Genomic DNA, 21,673 nt, shown 5'->3' with positions numbered 1-21,673 from the left:
GTGGTGCAGAAACAAAACGGACAGTGAGCTGAATGATGCAGAATGATACTCTACACCATTTTGCATGCATATTACAAAACAGAAATTTAAAGACTACACCCTTGATAAAAGAAATACCGATGGTATTTAATAATATTCATAAGCAATGACTTGCACTCATTGTTCTCAGTGACATGATAAATTATACTGTACTGTGTAACATGTGAAATAATATTTTTATTGGGTGATTTGACAAACCTGTTTTATTCTCAGTCCCACCTATTCTGCTCTCCTGCTCAAATACTTCATTGAAGAATGGGAAATTGTGCTGTTCTTGAATGACAAGAGTAACTGATTGAACACACTTCAACTTTGTGGCCAGTTCATTTATTGCCTTCAGGATCCCCATACAAAATTTGTTGGTATCTCTCAGGAATGAATCTGGAGAAAAATGACAAACAAGAACCCACCTAGTGGCCAAAACTAATTTTTAGAAATTCATGACAAGTTTATTACATCGGTCTTTTCATCTTTTATCTTTCAGAGTACTGAAATCATCCCAGATATTGTTAAGAAACTCCAAAATGAAAAGCTTGGTAACAAAACTAATTTGTAATGAGGTGACATGTTCATAAGATACCTGTAAGTGCAGTAAAAATATTTCATTAAGGCTGTCGACCTTGAACCTGATATCAATGACACAAGATAAATGAACATCTCTAAGGCAATGTATTATAACCATATGGTAAGTTTGATTAAGTCAATAAATAATACTGAAGTGGTGTCATTCAAGGTATTCTTCAGATATATCCATAAAATGGAACTAAAAGACAAAAATATTTATTTTATGTATCAATGTATAAGCCAGTGCAGCTAAAAACCCGAGTCAAAATCATTGATCTTAATATCAATGTCATAGTGTTGACTAAAAACATGTCAGTACCACGATCCATTAATATGGACTAGTGATAACAAAGATTTTCAACATTGTCACCCTGGCCATCATGTTGGAGTTCTAATCAGTACGATTTTTATTTAAGGTCAACTAGATATCGTTATAAGTCTTTCAGTAAAAAACCCATGTTACAACCAATTTCCATTCAGAAGATTAGCAGATACAATAAAATGTTCTAGTTAGAAAAAGTAGTGATAACTTGTGCTAACAAGCTATCACAGAACTCCACAAATAGACTGCTCTGGTGGCCTAGTGGTTAGAGCATCCACCTCAGATGAGGGAGGTCACAGGGTAGAATCTTGACCAAGTCACACCAAATACTTATAAAAATGGTACTAACAACTGCCTCTCTAGGCGCTCAGCATTAAGAGGTTAGTGTTAGAATAATGTGACTGGGTGGGACATGATGCTACATGTCTGTGGTCTACAACCAATAATGTTAATAAAAGCCTAAATCAAGAGCTATGATCTTGTAATCAATGACAAAGTACAACTTGTTTATTGAAAAATATAAAACTTGTTTATTGAAAAACAATGAAATACAAAGTCGACCATAATTACACACCTCAAGAGGTGTTTTAGTGAAAAATGTCTCCAATCTTTCAAGGAGAGTAATAATAACATTTATTAGATGGTCACTATGGTTGCCATGTTGTTGGCTGAGTCAGCATTATTTTCATTTGGGACCTGCTAATTAGCGTTATCATGTCTGAGTGCAAATGCCATGCTGATGCAACCATCCATTCATGAAAAGCTACCACAAGAAGATTTTCAAGATGGCTACCAAATCAGTCATTCTAGAGGTTAAATCAGTACCAAATATAGATTTCAAGACATATGAGAATAAAACCTCTATATTAAAACAACCATCCATTTAGAAGGTGTAGTGAAAACAAGATTTTAAAGATGACAACCATGGAATGGTGGCCTTGTTGGATATCAGATCAGCAATATGTTTATTTACAACTATCTACCTGATACATGTCAAAAGAAGTGTTTCTTTAAAAACACTTATGTAGATCTCACCATCCATGAAGTATAAGGAATAGTGTTAACAGGATTTTCAAGATATCCACCATGTTGGCTATGTTTGATATCACCATGTCAATATGACCATCTTTCAGGAAGAGTAGTTATAACAAGCCAAGCCAGCCAGACTAGATTTCAGATTGGCACCATTTTCATTTAGGACCACTCCAGTATGTTATACAATTTCTTTTAATAAAATCCAGTCTCAATATAACTTTAGGTTTGCAAGATGTATTTATAACAAGTTTGTCAAAATGGTGGCCATAATGGAAGTTGAAAAGGATCATTCTCATTTAGGACCATCTACACCACAGGATGAAACTTCATGCCATGTTTCATGACTTTTACTTCTGAAAAGTTTAGGGGAAGTAATGATAACAAACCTGTTCTAAAGGACAGATGCTGGAGAACACCTTTCAGACAACTGTATATACTCTTTAATCTCTGACCAGTTGAGATAAAATGCTATATCTAACTTTTTTATGATTAAGAAAATTTACAGAAATGCCAAAAATATGAAAATAGTCTTATAAAGTTTGCTATTTCCCTTTTAATCTTTAACATAATTGTATCTGATACATTGCATAATTTACTGAAATATATTTATGTTACAGATTTATACAGAACAATATTTTATGCATAATTACCACCCTTTATGACAGGAACAACAACAGTCTTCATTTTATCAATGTCTGCTTTTTTCAGCCCAGCTTTAGCAGCATTCTTGATGTTGTTGATGTCACTTGCAACATGAATGATTTCCTCGTACCTTAGATTACCACCTGGAGTTACCAAGGCAACATCTCGGTAAAACTGTTTTGTATTTCCTACAAAATTGTCATTAAAACTATTGAAATATAGTTAAAGATGAAAAATCAACAGTATTTGTTTAACCTTTTACATTTAATAAGGTAACATATATTGCTCTACAGTATAAATGCAGTATTATAATCTGTGTCCACAAGGGGGTTGAATCCATAATGCCTGGATGAATGATGGAGATCATACGAAGAATAGATACATTTCTGTTATTTTAGTTATTGTGCAGAAATGAAACTACTAACAGGTGAATGATGTCATTATAATATGACACACTCTGCCTTATGGTGGGCATATGAACAGATAACAGAGAACTCCAACAGATATAATATTCACACTGAAATGCAAAAAACTGGTTAGTCCTTGAATAATAATGGCAGTATCAATCCTGTTATGCACTATGTAATATATGGTGATGTGAAATGGCCATTTCTATCATCTCTGGATGGCTGAAAAAGAGAGTTAGTTTGAACATGGGGAGAAAATAAATTCTATTAAATTTATTACCAATTTGCTAATGCATCCAAATAATCTTTCATTGACATTCTAAATAGATCTCATGAAAAATAAATATATATGAACTTTATGTAATTTTTAAAATTAATTATGTTTATTTCGTACAGTACATAACATCGCTCATATCTTCTCTATCCAGTTAGTGCTGTGACATCATCCTTGCCTGACTATAAAAATCCTAATACAATATGCTAACTATCACACCATATAATAATCAAGTGACTTATTCTCCTGATTCAACCATGAACAATAGGATTACATAGGCTGAATGTGAACATGAGTTATTATTGCTTAAATTTAGCAAAAGCAATGAAATTTTTAATTTTCTAATGGACTAAAATAACACTAAGACATTTTCATTTGACAGCATAATAAAAGATGAGTGACAATTTGCTAAATTTTTTAAATGAGCTTAATTCATCACTGCCCTTCACAACTGCATTATCTATAAATGTCCTGCCCACTGCAGTGACATCATCTAGGTCAATCATGAAAGTTCTAAAAGTGCCCACTATGAACTTTTGAAGGACCTGACCTTTGTGTGGTTTGTTACTGCAGTTCTGTATAATCAGTGTCAGTATTGTTATAAACTACAAACATAAATTAACATAAAAAATGAATGTGATTTCAGATACAGACTTGGAAAGTCATTTATATTATACTTAGCCATCTGGCACAGAACATGGTACCTGAACAGCACCAGTCACTGCTCAACAGGGAGCCACACTGGCTCAGTTGAAGAGTGTCAGTTGTAGGTTTTAAGCCCTCACACACCAGGACACCTGCCTTTGTACGTCCTTGGGAAAGCCACTCAACTCCAGACCAGTGTGTATATGAAAATGTTCCTTAAGGTTTATTTTATGCACAGTGACCTGTGAATATTACTTTATTTTTCAATTGTTATAAACATTCAAAATATGACTGACATTTTATATCATGTATTTCTGGCTGAAGTGTAAATGTGAAAAGACAAGAGTTTACATGTGCAGGCCATTTTGGTTGCTCTTTTGCATTTTTCCCCATCAGAAATATATAACAATGGAAATGAATAATAACCATGAAAGTTAAGGTGCAAGTGAAACTATTATATATATATATATATGTAAAGCATTAGCAATATTAATATTAGAAGATTTTCTACATATATAAATTTCCATGACTGGTTCATAACTTACTATGATCTCTCCACTTTGGTAAGACTGTTGTCCCAGCTGAATGCAATATGTGATCTGGAAAAAATTAAAATTATTCTTTTAACTATAAAGAGCTGTATTTCTTAACATAAGATGAAAAACATTTCTGTGTCAGATTTATGATTGACTTCATTAAAGGTAGTGTGTACTGAATGTCAAATAAAACACAAACAGGGTATTACTTACAGTAGAGACAATAAAAGACTTAAAGATATTGCAATGCAGTAATAACAAGTAATTGATTTGGCCAAAAATCACATCCATGCTTATTAGTGTCATCATGCTCACATACCAATACAGCTTACAACCAGAGTCAAAACTTCTGACCTTCAAATCAATGTCATAGTGCCATCATCTTGTTCACTGTAATGCAATTAAGTAGAAAGTAGGCTCAAAATTCACTTATTCATGTTTGTAAGCACACTGAAGTACAAAAATTGCAAACAATAACTACTGATTCAGATCCAATTAAATATTGCAGGAAGTGTTTTATTGAAAACCCCATGTCAATGCCATCATTCATGGCAGAAGAGATGGAATAACAGGACATGGTGCCATGCTGAAAGGCATACGAACAATATTTTCTTTCACAACCAGTTAAATTATTTCTGACAATTTTTTAAAATAAAAACCTGATGTCAATAAGACCATCCATTCAGGATATTAATTCATACAAAGATTTTAGAATGGCCATCAAGAAAAATATTTTGGATGTTAGATCAGTACAATTGGTGTATACAGGAACGAAGCTAAGAGACATGACCAGCTGAAAAGTATTTCAAGGAGTAAATGATGAGACCCTTTCTTTCTTTTAAGTGCCAAGTGTTTAAATCATTTCTCAAGTTCTTAACCAATAAAATGATCCTCATGATTTCCATATAATTTCCAAATCATTTTCATTTCAGACCAACCAGACATCATAAGTCTTTTCATAAAATGACCATTATTCAAGAGTAGTGATAACAACATTTTCAAGATGGCTATAATGGCTGCCATATTGGGAGTAAGATCAGCACCACAATCATTTATGATAAAGTAGGTTATAATAAAAAAAGTATGAAGTCCCATGTTATATGGCTATATCTTTAGAATAAGTAGTCTTTCCAATATTTTTAAGATGGCCACTGTGGATGCCACACTGAATATCTGAACAACATCATATTCTTAATGAGCAACAAGGCCTTGAGATGAACATGTGTGTAAAGTTTCATGGAAGAAGTAGCAATAACAAACTTGTGATACTAAACTAACAGTGGATGGATATAAAACAGATGACTGATAACAGGCCATCTTATATGCTAGTTTGGTCTATGACCAGTAGAGCTAACTACAGTTCCTCAAAAGAACTGACACTCTCCTGGCAGAAAAGAATTTCCAGGAATCCAAAATAAGAAAGTTTCTTCTTTTTAAATACAGCATTGAAACCATCTCTGACATTAATTCCAATGAAATATTTAAGATGGACACTGTTTTGGCTATGTTGAATTTAAGAATAGCACCATTTTCATTTAGGACCAGCTAGACATCACAAGCTTTTTGTGAAAACACTAGACTGATATGATCGTTCATTCAAGAAGGAGATGCAATAACAAGATTTTCAAGATGGACAACACACTGGACATCCTGATGTCAGTTTGGCACCATTTTCATTTAAACAAACTCGACACAATAAGAAGACTACTGATGAAAACACAAATGTATATGCACTTTCAATTTAGGAAGAGTATGTGGACAACTTTTAATACAGTTGCCATGACGACTACACTGGACGTTAGATCAGCACCATTTTCATTTAGGGTCAAGTCTTTTGGAACATTACACTCTATGTTATTATGCCTATCCATCCAGCAGGAGAAGCAATAATATAAGTTTGAAAATGGCCACCATGCCAACCATATCAGACAGCAAATCACCACCATTTTCATGCAGGACCAACAAGAGTTAAAGAAAAATCTTTAAATAAAAATCCTATGTCAATATGACCATTCATTCTGGAGGAGTAACAGTAATATTGACAAGATGGCCACTATGGTTGCCAAAATGAATATAAAGTGGCACTGTTTCATTTAAGACCAACTAGTCCTTGGGACGAACATGTCTGAAAAGTTTCATGGCAATCCTCCAAGTAGTTTAAGAGAAGCAGTGAAAACAAACTTGTGCCAATGGACATATGATGGATAATACATAAAGGCCATCCCATTAAGCTCTTCAAGTCTCTGAGCAGTTGATTTAATTTACTGGATCAAGAATAAAACATTTTGATATGATGTTAATAATAAGCCAAGTAAAATTTATCAAAACCTAGTTGCCCATAGAAATATTCAAATAAAAGTATTGAGGACTAACTCTGGAAAAAATTATTCAAAGCAGAATGATACGCACATGTTGACATGATGACAATAAAATCTGCCACATTTCAGGTCAATTTATCAAAAGGTCTGAAATTAGTCACACACACACACACACAAACACACACACACATGCAAGAATTATCACATACATTATACCTCATTTATTTAATATGAAAAAAACTATAACTCTAAACAAGTCCATCAGTGAAAGAATGATACATTGGTTTCATGCCTCTAACTTCTGTCAAGCTTCAGGGAAACATCACAAATTTTGAGATTTGTTGCACACACAAAAATTATTATATATAATATAGTATCTAACACCAACAAGGGACATAACTCTGGAACAAAAGGCCAAAGCGGGTTGAGAACAATCACCTAGCTGACATCAATTTAAAAGTCAAAAATAAGAAGATTTCTGAGTTAGTATAAAGACTGTGCTGATTTTTATTTACATTTTTTTTATTGTGTTGATTATTGATAGAAAATTTTGGCTGAAAGTTAAAAGTCCATTATAACAGGATGCTTTCTGTCAAATTTGGTCATTTATTAAAAGAACAGTTTATGAAAGTTACTTATCATTTCCAGACTTTCATAAAACTAGCCAAATTGACAGCCAATCAGAATCATCTTTATTCTTTACAAACTTAATGTTAAAGATCATCATGCAAGAATAATATTCCTCTCAAATTTCTCTTGAAAGAATTTTGCAAAGAAGTTGTTTAAAAGTTTATTTCATTTTAGTAATGACAGACATATCTGATAATGGATTCTGGATCTTTTGTACAACATATACATCCTTTTTATTCTCTGTCAAATTTAGTTAAATTATGTTTAGCGATTTTTGATCATCATTTTTAAAATATAATTTCAGTACTGGTTGCATGTGGGATCAGCATCATTTGTTAACAATTTAAAGATCTTTATGTGAAAATGCTTTCTGTCAAATTTTGTTAAATGCAGTTGTAGTTTTTGCCAAACAATAATTTTATCTTTTTTTTCCCTTGTTAGCAATAATTACCATATTCAATATTAAAAAAAAACGGCATATACCTGTGTTGCCTCAGGTAAAAATTGAAACTTACTTTTTTCAGAAATTTTTACAGACATTGTTTTTCCCATAGCACCAGCAGGCAATTTTGATTCTCATTTTCAAAGGTACCAAGCTTGGCCTGCACTTGAACTTGTCCATACTTTAACATCCTACTAACACCGCTGTCTGCAGGCATTGCCTCAAGCTGATCTGCTACTGTGTTCTCTGTAAGAAGACATATTATGTATAGTTCCTTGTAATCCCCATGAACTCGTGTTTTGGTCACTCTTAATGAAAGAAGAAATGTTTCCATGAAATAACATTACCAGTTACTTCTAATTCACAGATCTGGTTCAAAATTTGTGAATGACGTTAGTGTACTGTAAATCAGACATCCAATATTTGAATCTTCACTTGGATATGAAGATGCCTACAGGTTTTGTAGTTAAAATGGCCAATTCAAGGTCACTGTTACTTAAAATGATAGATGTTTCTGCACAATAATTGTAGTTGGCTTTGACAAAATTTAGTGAATGGTTTGCATTTGGTATAAGGAAACGATCATATCAACTGATTCACCCTGGGAATTTTCAGAGCACTGTAATAGCTTGACAAGTAAATAAATATCAGTTAACATTAAAATCTAATACATCACACTGGTGGCATGACAAATGGAATTTTAAAGTGCAAATACAATTTACATTAAAACTGGGCACATCCAAAACCAGTTGGAGCCAGCCTTATCATGTAAGAAAACTTCATTTGTTTAAACCAACATTAAATACCTACTGTATATATTTGCTGTTTTACTTGTCCATATTTTTACACCTAATGAATTGTGCAAGAAAACAAACACAAAATTTATTTTCTGTATTGTTTTCTATATGATATACCCCATAATAAGGAATTTTATGTTAAATGATGGAAACTTGGATCCAGTGATGAGGACTGTCACCAATATAATCCATGCAATGATCTCTGAAGAAATGCTAAAATGCTTCTGGTACATACATGTATAAGAAGAATATGAATGGCAACAAGATACAGTAATGTTAAAGGACTGATTTGATGCAGTGATATGCATGTTTTAATATTAAAAATGTAAATTTGTTCAATTGTAATTATTGTCCATTTTGCATGCTAAAAATCAGGTGGATGGAAATCATACCACTTTTGTTGTCAAAAGTTCTGAACAAAGTTTGGAAATCTCCTGATTTGTACTGATCTGACCAGTCTTTTCTGTCTCATGCATGAAGATCAATGGTATTTTTATTAAAACCAACAGGACTGCACAATAAGTCTTTAAGTGAAAACTTCATGCCAATATGACACTCTGTTATGAAGTAGAAGTGATAATGATATTTCAAGCTGGTCAGAGTGGTTGCCACACTTGATGCACAGGGGCACTATTTTCAATTAGGACAAACCTGACATAATACGAAGTGTCTTTTTGAAGAATCCAGTGTTCATGCAACCATCCATTCAGAAGAAGCAGTGATTAGAATATTTTTCCTGGACGGCATGGATGACAGATCAGCACCATTTTCAATTTGGACTAACCAGACATTATAATAAGTATTCATGTGAAATCACCATTCCATCTGGTGGAAGATCTTTAACTTGATTTCCAGATGGCCACCATGGTAAAGTATTTGCGTACCCTCCCATTTGTTTGCCCTACCTAATGATTTAAAACTGAAAAGCATCTAGGATATAAAAAAGCAAATAAATAAGTCATTTCATTCAATGATTTGTAATTTCTAACCTGTTTTCAAGGGGTCCCTAACATGTCAAATTATTGGTGTTTCAATGCAAATGGAAGCTTCCAATATAAAAAAGCAGTCAGAATGTTCATTGTCCATTTATAGCTTCTAGAATAGTTTATTTCAGTAAAACATATATATTTGCAGTATCTACTTATACCATTTCTAACACAAATTGAACAAATAAATAGGAGGAATACTTGCATGCATATGTTCAAAGAGATCTAAATCCAAAATTTACTAATTTTCAAAGACAGTAAACTACATTACATATGTAGCTTAAAAATACAGACTGGCCCAAGCAAATAGTGTGACCATGTTGCTAAAGAAACTCCCTTCTGATTCTAAATGTGAACAAGCTGACAGTGTTTTGGACCCCCTGGTGACAATCAGGTTAGCAATTATAAATCAATGAATAAAATGACTAAGCTTTGTGCATTTTTCATATCTGTGATTTCTTTTGTTTTTAAAATCAGAAAGGGGGTACGAATGAATGGGATGGCAAGAGAATACTATTGTCACACTGGCTGTCAAATGGGTACCATTATCATTTGGAACCAACTAGACCTTGGAATGAATGTGTGTGCAAAGTTATATGACAATTCTGCAAATTGTTCATGAGGAATAACAACAAAAATCTTCTAACTGACAGATGACAAAAGGACAACAGAGAAGTCCAAGCAAAGAACATTCATGACCTGCTGTTTGCAGATGACTGTGCCCTCAACTCCAGCACGGAGGCAGGCATGCAACAGAGCATGGACCTTTTTCCACAGCATGCTCAAACATCGGACTCACCATCTCTACCAACAATACTGAGGTTCTGCATCAGCCAGCTCCTCGAGAAGATTACCTGGAACCATCCATCACTGTGAATGGCCATAACTCAAAAAAGTAGACAGATTCACTTACTTTGGGCGCACACTCTCACAAGCAGTCCACATAGACGATGAGGTCAACACCAGGATTGCCTAAGCCAGCATAGCATTTGGCAGACTCCACTCAAATGTATGGGATAGGAGAGGCATCAAGTTTGCCAACAAACTCAAAGTCTATGCAGCAGTTGTTCTCCCCACCCTCCTCTATGCTTGCGAGACATGGACTGTGTATAGCTGCCATGTTAGAAAACTGAACCACTTACATATGAGCTCCCTAAGAAAACTACTGAAAATCAGATGGTAGGACAAGGTGCCAAACACAGAGGTGCTCACTAAGGCCAGCATGACAAGCATCCACACAATGCTGTGCAAGGCACAACCCTGATAGGCTGGCCATGTTGTCTGCATGCTGATACAATGCCTACCTAAGAAGGTCTTCTATGGTGAGCTACACCAAGGCAAAAGATCTCACAGTGGTCAAAAAAAGAGGTACAAGGACACCCTCAACACTTTGCTGAAGAACCTAGGCATTGATCCTGACAGCAGGGAGAGTGTCACTGCTAACTGATCTGCTTGGCACAGTCAAGTCAACGCTGGTGCAGAAGCCTTTGAGCAGAAAAGACTGGTTGATGCAACTGAAAAACATGATCTGCACAAATCCAGGAATAGCAGTTCTGCAACTCCAGGTCAGCAACCTGCACATCCATGTCCCCACTGCAAAGGACTCTTCCGGGCCCGGATCAGACTGATCAGCCATCTCTGGACCCAACCCCAGTGAACTGATGACATTAAATGGTCCTCATCGACACTGATGGATGAACATCACTGGTCTATGACCAGTAAAACTAATATCTATTTGTCGTAATGAGCCAAAATTTAAACCAAATTTATGAAAATGTCTATTGTACATTGTTTACAATAACCAAAATGATCCAGGGTGTCTCCTACAATAATGCCTGCTTCCTAATCATCAAATTAACATCACCGTTATCACAGAGAAATATGCTTATAGTGTTTAATGTCTTTTCATCCACATTGCATTGTTTCTGTTAATTTATTATTAAATAAATTTGAGAACTGTACTGAAGTATCTTTGAATATATCATTCTTTAAGCATGACAATGAACCAACATATTATAAAAATGGGCTCATCATTATACCCTAAAATCAGACATCTGATATTTGAATATCACATATCTGATATCAAAACTAGGTCAATGTTATTGAATATATCACTCGCCAAAGATCAATGGAAAATCATGGAACCACTGGGTGAATAAAATACTTTCTGCAAACTTTACGCAAACAAAACATATGAATAGAAAATAACCCTATATATCATTCAATAGTCAGACATCTTACAGGTTTGCATCGAAGTGATTTTAATGCTAGCAACACGCATGTTCAATTGTAGGTATCCGAGTGAACCTGACAATCTGCCTCATTGATACTCAGATTACTGCATGACATTACATGAACAGGACAAAATAATTAATGATATAGATCGAGCTTATGTAAAACCAAGTGTAAAATATTTTTGTATTGATTAGCAAGTCTAAGCTGTAAGTTTCACTGGATTTTAGAAACCGGAAACATTGATTATGCTGTAATTATTACCATTTCACACTGTACATGCAATATTTCTGACTCTGATTAACCTCTATTGTTACAGTTCAGTTAATATATTACAGGTACAATAACCAATTAAGGAATTTACAAACCATTCCAGCATTAACATTTATATATTATTCTAACAAAGATTTAGCATATTGTGGTTTGTATATGATACACCAATCATACTTACTGAATGCACTTGGGGGCCCCGAGTGGCCGAGTGGTCTAAAGCACTCTCTGTTACGGATCACTGCCATCTCACCTCTGTCTGTGTAGGTTTGAGTCTCAGATTCAGCCAATGTGGGTATGTGAGAAAGCTTGCCAGTTGCTTCTCAAGGGTCGGTGGTTCTTTCCGGTGTTTTCCCAGGTTCTTCCTCCACCATTAATACTGGCCGCCATGTATAGCCTATCATGTGCTGAAAAATGGCATTAAACCCTACAACAACAACAACAACAACAACTGAATGCACTTAAATATTTCAAATCATGGCCTGTTTTATGATTTCTTTCCAGACAATAGCTTTATTAGAAATTAATAAGATATCACCATCTATATTACAGACAAACCGAGCAATATTGCCATAAAGATGAATGAAATATTCAACATAATTTATTGGCTACCTTCTATAGGGTATTCACCATTCTGAGCAGAAATAATAAAACAAATTAGGTGTAACACAAATTGCTACATGTACATGACTGCATAAACACTTTCATTCAATTTACTATGGAACTGAGAGGAATTCAAGGGAAACAAGCATGTTGTAAGCCTTGGGATATAACAAAAACAGCACTATATTTTATTGTTCAATGTAAAATAATGCTGAGTTACTTAGCACTTATTTTATGGAAATGTTTATGCACAAACTTAGCAACTCTTCATGAGCCATTGTTTCCAAAGTAACCAGGCTAGACCCCATGGGGTGATTAATATATAAAAAGACCAAATATGGGGACCTAGTAATTGATATTTCAAATGATACCAGCTTACTGAGTGACTGAAGTATACATTATTGAAGTTTACTGTTAGCAAGGTAGATTCTGAAATGGTTTCCTGGCCAACTTCTATGTAATGGGATTTACAAACAAAACAAATCTTGAAGTTATTAAAAAAAAAGGCAAATATTCCTTTATAATCAAATATATTCACTGTAATTGCACACAAAATGAGAAGGAAAATGAACCTATCACAAACAGTGAGAATCAAAGTGTATTTTTGTACACCAAAATCAATACCTTGAATTAGAGCTGGCAGTTTACATTTCAGCACTTACCAACAAGTCTTCTATACAGCTCTTCAAATACCTGAAATTTGTGACACAGAAAGTTATTGGAACAGATGTATAGTGATTGGTAAAGATGTAAAACAGAGAAAGTGATTGTTATAAATGTATAACAGAGACAGTGATTCGTACAGATATATAACAGAGAATGTGAGTGGAACAGAAGTATAATAGAAAGTGATTGGTACAGATGTACAAAGGAGAAAGTGAGTGTAACTGATGTATTACAGAGAAAGTGATTGGTACAGATTTATAACAAGAAAGTGATTGGTATTGAAGCAAACAGAAAGTCATTGGTACAGACGTATAACTGAGAATAGTACAGATATATATATATATATATATATATATATATATATATATATATATATATTAGAAAAAATAACTGGTACAGATGTATAACAGAAAGTAATTGGTACAGATGTATAACAGAAAAAGTGACTGGTACAGATGTATAACTGAGAAATTCATTGGCACAGATGTATAACAGAGAAAGTCATTGGCATAGATGTGTAACAGAGAAAGTGACTGGTAAAGATATATAACAGTGAAAGTCATTGGTACAGATGCATAACAGAGAAAGTGATTGGTACAGATGTATAACAGAGAAAGTGATTGGTACAGATATATAACAGAGAAAGTGATTGCTACAGATGTGTAACAGATAAAGTGATTGGTACAGATGTATAACAGAGAAAGTGATTGGTATAGATGTATAACAGAGAAAGTGATTGGTACAGATGTATAACAGAGAAAGTGATTGCTACAGATGTATAACAGAGAAAGTGATGTATAACAGAGAAAGTGATTGGTACAGATGTATAACAGAGAAAGTGATTGGTATAGATGTATAACAGAGAAAGTCATTGGTACAGATGTATAACAGAGAAAGGGATTGGTACAGATGTATAACAGAGAAAGTGATTGGTACAGATATATAACAGAGAAAGTCATTGGTACAGATGTATAACAGAGAAAGTGATTGGTACAGATATATAACAGAGAAAGTGATTGCTACAGATGTGTAACAGAGAAAGTCATTGGTACAGATGTATAACAGAGAAAGTGATTGGTACAGATATATAACAGAGAAAGTGATTGCTACAGATGTGTAACAGATAAAGTGATTGGTACAGATGTATAACAGAGAAAGTGATTGGTATAGATGTATAACAGAGAAAGTGATTGGTACAGATATATAACAGAGAAAGTGATTGCTACAGATGTGTAACAGATAAAGTGATTGGTACAGATGTATAACAGAGAAAGTGATTGGTATAGATGTATAACAGAGAAAGTGATTGGTACAGATGTATAACAGAGAAAGGGATTGGTACAGATGTATAACAGAGAAAGTGATTGGTATAGATGTATAACAGAGAAAGTGATTGGTACAGATGTATAACAGAGAAAGTGATTGGTACATATATATAACAGAAAAGTAATTGGTACAGATGTATAAAAGAAAGTGACTGTTAAAGATGTATAACAGAGGTCAGTTCCCCAATAAAATATATTTATCCCCTGACCTTAAAGTACAAAAGATGTACAGATCAGTGTATCCAATAGGGGTACAAGACTGAGAGTCACAAATCCAGTTAGCATCAGTACTGTGAGTCAGGTTGACTAAAACCCAATCAAAGAGGTTCAATAACAAATTTGAGGTGGGGGTCTCTAGTCAACAAATGATAATTCAAAGGTATTTCTAACTCATTCTGAGCTTCTGTTTACAAAATTTGGGATTTCATCACCATGTTAAGGATCAGAGCAATATATGCACTTTATACAAGCATTCTAAATTGGGAACAAAGAAATAAGCAGAGCAAAGAAAATTAAATACAAAGAACAATCATCATGGTTAATTTGTGTCAGCTTGCTTTGATTTACAAGGGGTCCTTACAACACTGAAAAGTTTCAAGTGAGCCACTATGATAAAAAAGATTTAGAATCACTTTTAACCTTACATATTACAATGTTGGAAATTTGGATAATAATAATAATGACTTTATTTAAAAAGGGTGACACAATTAGATGCAAGGAACTAATCCATGTTGTGGCCCTCTGATTACAAAGTACATATTCAAAGTCACACACACACAGACACACACACACACACAAGCATTGATAATAAATTATATTTATATATGGACATAATAAAGAGAAGATTTTACATGCTCCAACTAGGAACACCGTGTATATAGAGTACAACCAGGAACACCGTGTATATAGAGTACAACCAGGAACACCATGTATATAGAGTACAACTAGGAACACCGTGTATATAGGGTACAACCAGGAACACCGTGTATATAGAGTACAACCAGGAACACCGTGTATATAGAGTACAACTAGGAACACCGTGTATATAGAGTACAACCAGGAACACCGTGTATATAGAGTACAACCAGGAACACCGTGTATATAGAGTACAACTAGGAACACCATGTATATAGAGTACAACCAGGAACACCATGTATATAGAGTACAACCAGGAATACCGTGTATATAGAGTACAACTAGGAACACCGTGTATATAGAGTACAACCAGGAACACCGTGTATATAGAGTACAACTAGGAACACCGTGTATATAGAGTACAACCAGGAACACCGTGTATACAGAGTACAACTAGGAACACTGTGTATATAGAGTACAACTAGGAACACTGTGTATATAGAGTACAACTGGGAACAATGTATATAGAGTACAACTAGGAACATCATGTATATAGAGTACAAGTAGGAACACTGTATATAGAGTACAACTAGGAACACTGTATATAGAGTACAACTAGGAACACTGTGTATATAGAGTACAAAAGTAGTCAGACAACAAAGTGGAAGGTTAGTGAATTTATACTTTAAGTTGTAATGTATTTGTTAAATCACACAGGTTCCACTTTTCATACATTGAACTAGATTATAATTAAATGCATTTATATTTGTACTTTCTTTAACTGCCTTGGGATTCTGTTCCAAAATTAGTGATCCTGACAACTGAAAACTTTTTTTAAAGAGTTCTTTACTTGGTTTTAGAATGAAAGATAGTTAGCTGAAATTTATCTTAAATGGGAGTGTTGCCTTGTTTACTGGAACGAAAGACTTCACCGAGATTTAATGGGTTCATATATTGTTGAAACTTTTTGTTCATAAGTCTAGCCTTTCCCAAAATGTCCATTCACTGTTAACATTTTAATATCATTCATTGCACTTGGGATTTGTTCATCACTATCTAAAATGAGTCTGCAAGCTCCTTTTTGTCAGCAGAATAGTTTGTAAATATTCTTGTCTAGCAATTTCATATGGAGAGTATATCTAACAGAAATTATATCGTGCATTTAAAAAGTTTTGAAAGTTTGTTGTGAAAAATGGGGGGAAGGAGCTTTATTATTCAGAAAACTGTCAAGGCCAAAACAAAAACACTTTTTTGTATCAGATGTATGCCTAACATTCAACATTACATCAACTGAACCAAAATTTCTACAGAAATGTCACACCCAATATGACACATACAGCAAACAGAAAATGGCAGTAGGAACATTCCAATATATATAACTCCCCATGTAGTGGGCTGCCATTATCTCTGATACACCAAAGACTCAAAAATCCAACATCATAAATGTAGAGACATCAACCATTCCTAGTTTCAATGAAGTGTCAAACAAAGGAAAAATTTTGATCTGGATGGGAGAAAGTATACTTATATCTGATTAGAACAATCAAAAAATAAATCCAAACATTCTACAGTTACAATATGAATATACGGGCCCTGTTGATGAAATAAACCTTGTTCAATGCCTTATGCAAAACTAAGAGATTCCACTCAATCCACATAACATCATTCTCCAAGAACTGAAAAATTAAAGAACTTTCATCTCAAAAGAAAAATACAGTATAATGGTTTAGTTAGTTTTTGCCTCCAAAATAACCCCTCAGTTCTTACTCACTTTAATGCTTATCTCTTTTAATAAAGAATGACAGTCTTCTAATGCCTTTACATTTGAGACTGTTTTAACCACAGTATCAACAGGTATGTAATTTAGTTTTAAACAGATGATATTCGTCATATAAAGGTTAGATAGCTGATGAATAGTGACATATGGTTTTCCTAATTTTCATAAATTCTGGATCATCTGTATAACGTAGCAAGAATATCTGCAATTACAAACTAATCCCCAACTTTCTAAAGCAATGCTGGTCTATCTTGTTTTATTAATGAAGAGCTGCTTTTGTGTCCAAAAACATATTTACATAACTAAACCTCTTTAAAATGATGACCAGACATTATTAAGCATAAGAATATGAGTTTGACCAACAAAAAACAAAACAAATTGTCTTTAAACAAACAGTGTCCAAACACTAAGAGAAATTACAGTATGTCCTTCACAGCATATCACAGATTTTTTTTTTTAATTTCCTTTAATTATTAAGCTAAACTTTTCATCAAAGTGCTCAACCGTTTACCTGTAGGTTAGAACTTCTTTGGATGACTTACATGTTACAGTATTTGAGAAATGCAAGGATCATAAACCTCTGACAAAATAGTTAATGTGTTAACTGCAAAGTGCAGCACACACTGAATATTTAGGCCTCTCCAGTTATCTAAACTATTCTTTCCAAGAGCCTAACCCAACATGACTGATAACTTGCTGCAACTGTATAGACAGAGACTGGTTCACAAAATCAAAAACTGACTTTAATTAACAAATGCACAGACATGGGCAGAAAGATACCTTGTATTATATCTTCTATGAGTGTTTCTGGAGTAAGTCTGTTTTTGCTCGCCTGGCTGTACTTTAATCCATCGTATACTCTAGAAAAGGATGGAATACGATGGAAAAACATGGAAAACCCTGGAAAACGATGGAAAAATGAAATATTCTGCAGAATTTAGCATGGAAACCCTGGACATTGTGCATGGAAAATGCTGGACATGCCTGGAAAATGCTGGACATTTTGGACTTTGAAATTTTTCAGCATGGAAAACGATGGACATTTTGGACTTTGATTTTTTTCAGCATGGAAAACCCTGGAAAATGATGGACATTTTGGACTCTGAATTTTTTTCAGCATGGAAAACCCTGGAAAAGCATGGACAGTTTAGACTTAGAATTTTTTGGATAAATTTCAGCATGGAAAACCCTGGAAAAGAACTTAGTCAATTTTCAAGATTGGTACAAAGAATTATTTTGAATTACCTAAAGAAAGAGCAATCATGACTAAACTGCGCTGTAACACAGATTTTTGAACTTGAAACTAAACTATTATTTCAAACCTATGATAAATATATACTGAGAAATAGAGGACACAAGTCAAATAAACAAACTAAACCATACACACACACACACTTGACCCCTGCTTTAAAAAAACAAACTACAAGTGTTGAAGTAGTACATCATTTATTGTATGTACCACATATGTAATTAAATGTTCATTATCAAAAGAACATCACTATACAAAAATGTTGGTGTAACACAAACTATACATGTATGAAAAGATATCCTGAAAAATTAGTTAAATCCTGACCAGAAAATATCTGGTGCATATAAAATCATAAATATGTCCAAATCTGTTCACCACTTGAGCTTGACACTACAGTGTATAAGTATGAAATTCTGCTGTGCAATGGTGAGAGCCATTTTAGTCCTTTTCATGATGATTGGGGAGAACAGTACCATAAATGGCATTTCCAATTTCAACAACAATAATAGGTTCTCGAAGACACTTGATCCTAGTTTTGATGATGAAAGGAAGTCTTCTTTCTTGTCAGAGCCAACTTCATTCCAAAGAGATGTTTGCTCATAATTATTAGTTATGTACACCTGTACAGCCCCCAGTTTCACACATTTCTTCTTTATCGGAGTACAATTTTTCGCAGATCTCACAATAAAAATTCTATTTGAGATCCTCCTTACTGAATTCACATTTTTCCTTCAAATCTTTGACAATTGTCAATCCTGTGTTTGCTGAAGGAAGATGCAACTGAATTAAGTCCAAAAAGTCACATATTTAGCATCTGACAAATTATGTCTTGTTGGCAAAGCCCCAAGGACAATAACATGTTCAGACTTTGTGATTTCACTACAATATATATCTTGTTATGGGGCTATGACATAAAATGGGGGATCTGTGACATGGGATGGGTAAGACTGAGTTGCTTCATTCACCTGATGATACTGTTCATCGTCTGAACTTGATTAAAACTCTATACTTTCTTCTGAGTCAGATGAAAAACTCATGTCAATGTCACCATATCTAGTTGGTTCATCTGTTGATATTCTCATTATATTTGAAGATTAGTATTACGTACAGTCACCAATTTCATAATATCCAAGACCAACAGAACTGGATTCACCTAGATCAACAACACTGTAATGAGAAATACAAATTTTAGTGAACATGTATAATTCATATTAAAATCTTAACATTCAAACATTACTGTTTTGTTGTGGGAATTGAATATGTACAGTTAATATTACACTGTTACAGTAGTTTAGTTTGACAAATCCAATGTTAATGCATGCATAATTTAAACATGGGTAATGCAAATATGATACACAATGAATGCATGTAAATGACAAGTAACTGATACACAATAATGTACTCAATCATACAAAGTACATGTGATACAACATACACTTCATAAATGTATGTGATGTTTTCAGAAAAACATTTCAAGTTTCATAACGTTTTAGGGCACTATAAGAAAAATGAAAGTAAAAATTATATTTAACATTTTAAATAATTAAAAACTGAAGTATGACAATGCATAACAATAAATTATTATATCTTGTTCTGCAAGAATCAATCCTGATCAGATATTTCCTGGAATTTCTGTAATTGGCTGATTTGGTTAAATATGGTGTACATTGTGCATATATTGTGTATGGTGTGTTGGATAACCCATACAGAGTGAATGTTCTGTTCAAACACGTACACTGAATATTCTGTCTGTAAATACTGAACGATTTCACCATATACTCAGAATTTGTTGGACTCTGAAAATTCCACTTAGTGTTGTATAGTGAAATTTGTTTATTCCTTAAATTATTGATATGGTAATGAAACTGTGTTTAAGATATGAGCCATGTTAAGCTGTGAATGTACTAGGTAAGAACAAATGTATAAAGAATAATGCTTATCTTCACACAAATAAACACTGTTGTGGGAGACAGCTGCAGACATTATTTAAAATGTAAAAAAGCTCTCTATTACTCCTGGAATTACCATTGTTTTCTCTTCCTCCAGTACATGGTGCTTTTAGGAATGGACTTTGTGGAATTAACTTCAGATTGCTTATATATTTTGTCCTGAACACCAGTACCTGTAATACACAAACAGCATTAAAACGTTTACAGACTGTACAGTCAGACTGATTAAAACATTAACATATCGTTCAAAAATCATCTTCATGGTAAAACTTGTGTATATTTTAATCTTGCTAAGATTAATGTGAAATTTTTCAAAATTTCTTTTTCCAGGACTTAAGTTACTGAAGTTATGATTTTACTTATATATGTAGCAGTCTGAAAATTTAGCAGTAACCTAAAGACCTTTTTGGACTAGATCTACAAATACTCAAGAAATTCACAATTTTATCATAATACCAGAGCAGTCCCTGTTTGGGCTTACATGTATCACTGGAGTTAACATTTCCAAGACTGACAATTACAAGGTTATGGCTGTTAAAATAAAATTCCACAAATTAGGTTGCTTTGAAAGTTATATATACATATATACTGAACAACAAAAATACCTACTCTTATTTTAAAACTGGTGCAAAAGGAAACTTGTTTTTGACCTTGTATATCTTTTCACATTTATTGAAATACTTGCTTACAATTTAATTATCAGTAATACATATACAGTGTTGGGCGGTTAATCATATAGTCAGTTTATACTTGGGCAAACGAGATAAAGTCGAGACTCCGTTTATTTCATACTCACCTATAATATTTGGGTGTCCAATTTGTGTTGTCTTTCCATTTGTGTTCCACACCTCGACACAATATTGCCTCTTGGTCGTAAACTTTGTCTTCTAAAACCACTTTAATGTAAACCAATCATTCCCCAACATATCCAAATCACGGCGTTGTTATCCGATGTATAGATATTAACTCTTTAGATAAATCATAAATCAAAAGAGAACAAAATGTCTGATTTTTCTGTCAAGTATTCGCCTTCACGTATCGGAGTCACGTTTTTGTCACGCAGAAATAGCCGAGGTTGTTCCGTATGATGATGGCTGATGAAGCTGACTA

At 33.8% G+C, this 21,673-nt stretch overlaps 2 long non-coding RNA genes across 2 annotated transcripts; both read right to left on the bottom strand.

Moving 5' to 3' along the window:
- Nucleotides 1-243: 243 nt before the first annotated feature.
- Nucleotides 244-4,560, bottom strand: LOC149795879 (uncharacterized). Its single transcript, XR_016422152.1, has 3 exons — nt 4,474-4,560; nt 2,611-2,790; nt 244-420 (listed from the first exon to the last, which is right to left on the bottom strand). It is a non-coding gene; the product is annotated as an uncharacterized LOC149795879 (long non-coding RNA).
- Nucleotides 4,561-18,794: 14,234 nt separating this feature from the next.
- LOC149795878 (uncharacterized) lies at nt 18,795-21,618 on the bottom strand. The gene is made up of 3 exons (XR_016422440.1): nt 21,360-21,618; nt 20,640-20,736; nt 18,795-19,781 (listed from the first exon to the last, which is right to left on the bottom strand). It is a non-coding gene; the product is annotated as an uncharacterized LOC149795878 (long non-coding RNA).
- Nucleotides 21,619-21,673: the final 55 nt, after the last annotated feature.

The sequence above is a fragment of the Sinohyriopsis cumingii genome, chromosome 7 (genome assembly GCF_028554795.1).
Source record: "Sinohyriopsis cumingii isolate HCF-2022 chromosome 7, ASM2855479v2, whole genome shotgun sequence".
Lineage (NCBI taxonomy): Eukaryota > Metazoa > Mollusca > Bivalvia > Unionida > Unionidae > Sinohyriopsis > Sinohyriopsis cumingii.
The sequence above is the reverse complement of the archived record's forward strand: the minus strand, read 5'-3'. Positions and strand labels throughout refer to the sequence as shown.